Source organism: Eulemur rufifrons, chromosome 8, assembly GCF_041146395.1.
Source record: "Eulemur rufifrons isolate Redbay chromosome 8, OSU_ERuf_1, whole genome shotgun sequence".
Taxonomy (NCBI): Eukaryota; Metazoa; Chordata; class Mammalia; order Primates; family Lemuridae; genus Eulemur; species Eulemur rufifrons.
This window is the reverse complement of record NC_090990.1, coordinates 39,909,445-39,915,855: the sequence shown is the minus strand read 5'-3', so window position 1 is coordinate 39,915,855 and position 6,411 is coordinate 39,909,445.

The window sequence follows — 6,411 nt, the reverse complement described above, 5'->3', positions numbered from 1 at the left end:
AGTAGTGCTGTTTAAAGAGTTAGAAAGTTGCGAACATATCCAGATGGGGCAGAGAGGAAGTCTAAGCAGTCATTGTCTCTTTCTTATTTTTGTGAGAAAACATGGGGACTCTATATAAAATGTGGGGAATGGATTGGAGTTACCTTTAAGGGAAAAAAAAAAAGCCCTGTTGGCTTGTCTCCCATCAGTAGTGCGTACTTAGGGTCCCTACTCAGGCACAGGTGTAACTGTAATGCGTCCAGTGACGCAAACTGAGGGGGAAATATACAGAATGCTGCTGCCTTATAGCAGTCAGAGAGCCCACTATTAGGAAAGGCCTCCTTTATAAAAAAATAATAAAATATCTAGATAAGAAGTAACTGTATAATTGCCCTATATTCTTCTACCTTCCCTTGGCTTTGTTTCTCTTTGCTTCCTAAATGAAATATGCCTGAGATACCTTCATTCCTCTTGAAAGTATTGAACCAAGTTTAGACATTATTTCCCCACTTGTTTATAAGACACGATTCCTTATATGCGGAAATACCCAGTCATTCCTGATATTTAGTAGGCACTCAAACATTTGTCTCCTTTTTATTTTAGCATAATTAAACCAAACTGATACTTTCAAAAAAGGTTTTACTTGAAAAAAGAGGGAGGCTGAGGCAGGAAGGATCACCTGAGGCCAGGAATTTGAGGTTGCAGTAAGCTATGATGATCCCACTGCACTCTAGCCCAGGTTACAGAGCTGAGACCGTCTCAAAAAAGAAAAGAAAATAAAAATTATCCCCCCAAAAAGCATACAACATAAAAGTGTTTCTGATCTTGAAAATCCCAACCAAAGCAACAAAACTGAGCCTCCAGGCCCCTTCTCCCAAGGTAATGGTTTTGCCCTTAGATGGGCCCAGCTTTGCTTAGCTCCTCGTTTTCATAAGACAGGCGTTGTCTTCTGTGCGGCAGCATCTTCTTGAGCATCTTGTCTTGGTCCCAGGCAAATTCTCAACTCTCTTGGGTCTTCAGTACAAACCTCCCAGACTCCCAGTTTCTTCCTGGTTCAAGTCCCTCATCTAAGAGACTAATTCAGGCAATTACTAATGCATGATCTAGGCCCAGATTCCAAATCTGTTCCTAAAACTTCATGGACACCTTTTATTTAAGGTATTAATATATTTTTTGGTAATCAGGAATTGCCAGATTATCTGTTCTGTCTTGTCTCAGAAATTCCTATGATGTATCATCAGGCAATCTGAGCTGCTAAGCAACGCATAAAACCCTGTATTGTCTGAGCCAATGTTCCAGCCAAAAGCAAACAATTTACCCTGTTATTAGTCTGTCTCTGTTGTCTTAAATGAGCCATTTCTAATATGATTTTGTAAATATATGAAATAGCTCCATTATAATTTTTGTGGGCTCTTAGATGTCTTAGGACCACGTGTTGGGAATCTTTGATCTAGAAGTTTTTAGTTAACTGCCACCACCACACCAAGGCAGTGATATTGCCCAGATACCCTATCATAGATCCACAGTTAACTATTCACCAACCACTTAGCCTGAGCGCCAGACCCTGTGCTAGGTGATAGGACTGCAGCGAGACCCAGTGCCTGACTCCAGTTGCTCAGAATGTAAAGGAGACTATTATTAATGTGGTAAATGCTATGACCAGATAAGCACTGAGTACTGTGGGAGCACATGGGAGGCACTCTCTAACTTCTGGGGGAAAGTGTTAGCCAAGCATCAACCTGGAGGAAAAGGGAAAACCAAGCAAAATACAAGGAGCGGTGTTCTAGGCAGTGGGGGCGGTATGCTCAAAGACCGAGGGCAGGAGAGTGGATAGTTTCAAATTGTTTAGTAGGCTGAGATGGCATGCAAAAGCATAGCAACAGATAGGGCTAGACAGACAAGATAATAAAGGACTTGATCTGAGCACAGTGGAGAGCCATTGAGAGGTTTTAAGCAAGAGTTCCAGTGTCGTGATTTACTTGGACAGCAACATGCAAGACAGACCAGTGGGGCAAGTCCAGAGGCCAATGGCATCTTTGCCCCATAGTTTTTGTTTGTTTGTTTAATGCCCGGTAATCCTATTTCCTTTCACTTACTTTATTTATACTTTTAAGCTCTTACCTATAAGGCTTTGTTTCCCACATTATTGTTTGGATGGTAAGCCTAGGACTGGTCTCTGGGTCCTGGTCACAATCTGAGTGTTGCCAAGCAAACTGGGAAGGCTGCTCCATGGATCCCATGCTTCTCACCAGACTTCTTCGTGCTGGGCTACACTTTTAAACTACAATGCTAGGTCCGCTTACCATCGTCCTCTAATGCTAGGTTTGCCGTCTAGTCTGTAGGAACTCGCTGTGCTCAGGAGCCCCTCCCACCAGGTGTCCGGTTGCTCAGGATGTCGTGTTTGTATCTGAGCGTGGTCAACGTGAGTTTCCTTTTGATCTTTCTTTCCTGGACTACTTGAGTGTTACAGAGTCTGGGGTGAGGGTACACACAGTGATAAAGATTAGGATAGTGGGAAATAAAGCCTTCTGGGGGAGCTAGATTGAACAATTAGTATGGACTTTCTGACTCCTTGCAATAATTAAATTCTGAAGCACAGTTTATAGACCTTTCCCGAAATGTGTTACTGTTGAAGTCAGCTTTGTATATTTCACTATTAAATACTCTCTTCCTGTGATATGAATGACTTATTTGTTTCAAACAGGGGTTTTTAACCTTTTTTGGTGATCCAGTGAAGTCTAAGGACCCCTTCTCAGAATAATGTTTTCAAATGCATGAAACTAAATATGAAGGATTGCAAAGGAAACTAATATATTAAAATATTTTCAAAATTTTGTGATACATAAAATAAGGTTGAGTGGTGGTTCTAAAACTACTGTAATTTCAAAGTAATTTTAAATTAATAATTTTGAAATATCTGTAACAACTTTAGTATCTAAATGTCTGTGATTTCTGTTGGTGCTGAAGTCACAGCTACTGCTTATACTACTAAGGATTGTTGCCTACATTGATAATTGAAGGAAATGCTGTATTTCAGTTGGAAGTTGGTGAAAGTAAAGATTTAATTTTTTTCCCATCCATGTTCACCAAACCCCTGGTTTAGAGGTGGTCTAATTTTACTTTCTGATTTTCAGAGTAAATTTTTTTCTTGTTCAATTATAAGTTGTTGGGCCGATTTTACTACTGCTTCTTGTGTGCTTGTGGAGGTTTTTTTTTTTTTTTTTTTTTTTTTGCAATATTAGAACAGCAATAATTGAAGGTTTGGGTGGAAAGAAATCAGCACCTGATTGGAAATGAAAGTTTCCAAGAAAAGCTCTTGATGATGTTCCCGCCAGGTATGCCGTCATTACTGGAGCTCCAAGTCTGTTAATTTCATAATGCTTATGTAAACTTTGATAAAATTTGGATTATCTGCATTAAACAGTGTTAAAATGCTATCTTGTAAAAGTGTCTACTTAGATAAGTCACAATTGGGGTTTTTTTTGGTTGATTCCTCATGACATTTGCAAAGCCCCTTTATAGCATTCTCAAGTGTCACCTTAAATGCATCCTTACAGCATCCCTCTCGGAAAGCGGGGTGGGGGTTGCCATCTCCATTGTACAGTTGAGGAAACAGTCTCAGAGAGGAGAGGAAATCCCAGAGTTATAGAAGGAATAGGGGAGGACTGATAAATCCTGCGGCAGGGACTGGGTCCCATTTCTACGCAGGGCTAGAAGCAGATCTCTCAGGTCCCTGGGTCGGTCTAATTGCGGTGCCCACTTAGCATTGTCCAATGTCGAGCCTGGGACTAAGAAGCAGTCCCAGCCCTCAAGAAGATCTTTCTGTAATTAGACCGAGGGAACCAGAAACAATATTCCACCCTCAAAGGGCGCAGAGCACATTCACATATGTGCACTCACGTCATCCTAACCATAACTCTGAATTAAGTATTCTTATCCCCATTTTTCAGACGAGAATGCTAAGACTTAGTCTGAGACATGCCACCTTAAATTAGATAGGTATTAAGTTGGCACAGGCAGGATTAAAAAGCTGGCTCTGTCTGACTCCAGCTGGAGTTTGCCGATCTCATGTCCTGTGGGTCTCCCAAAGCCACAGCCGGGCTCAGATGAAGACACGCAGCATAAGGAATGTAGGGAAAGGTAAATCCAGGGGAAGAGAGAAAGTCAAAGGCTGCTTCATAGAATGAGATTTTTACCTCGTTCTGGGCAAGAAAGATGGATTTAGAAAAGTAGAGGGAGCCAACAGAAGTTACTCTAAGCAAGTGACAAGCCACAGGCTGTGAGAGATATTTATAACCCATGTAGGAAAAGATTCAAATCTATAAATCAATAGGGGAAAAAAAACACCTATAGAAAAATGAGCAACAGATATGAAAAAGCAATTCACCAGGGAGGAATCCATGTGACCGATACATTTTAAAGTGGAGCTGCATAACAGCATAGGGCAGGGTGGGGCTTTTCAAATTTAATGTGCATTCAGATCTCCCTGCTTTCTTGTCAAAGTGCAGATTCTGGTTTGCTAGGTCTGGGGTGAGACCTGAGAGTCTCTAGGATCTCTAACCAGCTCCCAAGCGACGTGGAGGCTGCTGGTTCACAGACCACGCTTTTGAGCAGTGAGGTCATAGGTGGGGATAAGAGTGAATTCTTCAGCCAGCCAGGTCTGAACCCTGGCTCTGCCACTTTCTGGCTATGAAACTTGGACAAGTAACCTAATGTCTCTGTGCCTCAGTTTCCTCACCTGTGAAGTGAGATAGTAATAGTCCCTATCTCCTGTGGTTTGGGGGACTAAATGAGTTCACATACATAGAGCATGTAGACAGCATGTGGCAAAAGTAATACTCAATAAACGTTAGCAATTGGTGGTCAGAGTAGGAATAACCAGGAAGTGAAAATTAAACCACATATTCCATGCCTACAAGACTGGCCATGTCGGGAAGTCTGGCAATTTCAAAGGCTGGTGAGATGGGGAGACAGGGATTGTCACACACTGCTAATTGGAGCACAAATTGGTACAGCCACCTTGAAGAGCAGTTTGGCCATATCTAGGAAAATTGAAGGTGCCCCTACAATGTGATTCTAGATGTGTGTGTGTATGTGTGTGTGTGTGTGAAGAGCAGGAGAGATATGTACACTACGGTGATATTTATGTAAATGAGTTTTAAAAACCGTAAAGGCTGGGAGGCCGAGGCTGGTGGATCGCTCAAGGTCAGGAGTTCGAGACCAGCCTGAGCAAGAGCGAGACCCCGTCTCTAATAAAAATAGAAAGAAATTATATGGACAACTAAAATATATATAGAAAAAATTAGCCGGGCATGGTGGCACATGCCTGTAGTCCCAGCTACTCGGGAGGCTGAGGCAGGAGGATCGCTTGAGCCCAGGAGTTTGAGGTTGCTGTGAGCTAGGCTGACGCCACGGCACTCACTCTAGCCAGGGCAACAAAGCAAGACTCTGTCTCAAAAAAAAAAAAAAAACAAAACCGTAAAGGCAATACTATATTTTTTCATGCATATGTACACACGTAGTAAGAACATAAAAGCCAGTCACTGGAAGCATACACGGCATGTTCAGGAGACTGATCGACTCTGGAGCGAGAGGGGAAGATGGACAAAGGACGCCTTCAATATTATTGTACTTAACAGGGAAAAACCTGAAGCAGAAATGACTCAATGTTAACAGTTGTTAACTCCATGATTATCTGCTGCATTATTCTTCCTACTTTTCTGTATTTAAGTTTTTGAAACTTTTTTTCTGGGGGGCAGGACAAAGAGGAGAAGGATGTTGGACCAAGTGAAAAGAGTGGGGTGGCCTGGTATTGGGTGGAGAGTGGGGGACAGGGAGGCTCACGCCATGGGTTCCTGCCTTTCTCCAGGACCAAGGGGAAAAGAAGTTTATTTCATTTTATTTTATTTTTGAGACAGAGTCCTGCTAGGGCATTCGGGGAAGCCAGGGGAGAAGATGCCCCTCAGAGTTTCTGCACTTGAGGGGGGAGAACTGGGGTCTCGAACTCCTGACCTCGAGCGATCCTCCCGCCTCGGCCTCCCAGAGAGCTAGGGTTACAGGCGTGAGCCATGGCGCCCCACCCCTTCTCATCATTAATGCAGAGGAAAAAGCACACCCTGAAAAGTTCCTGGCTTGAAATCTTACCCCTCCCACCTACTGCGTGACTCTGGGCAGTTTCTCCCTCTCTGAACCTCAGGCTGGAGAATGGGATGAGGGTTCCAAACTCGGGGTGTTGCTGTCAGACTGCAGAGCTGGGGCAGACCTGGCCCCAGCAGGGCTTGTCTCTGCTTGGGAGGCAGCGGGGAGGGGACTGCCCGCAAGGGAGGGTGTGGCCTGGGCCAGGCCTCCTGCCAGCCCTCCCCTAGGCTGCCCCGGTGACCAGGCAGGGAACCTGCGCTGAGCTCTCTGTACCCGGCCTCTGTCCCTGGAGAC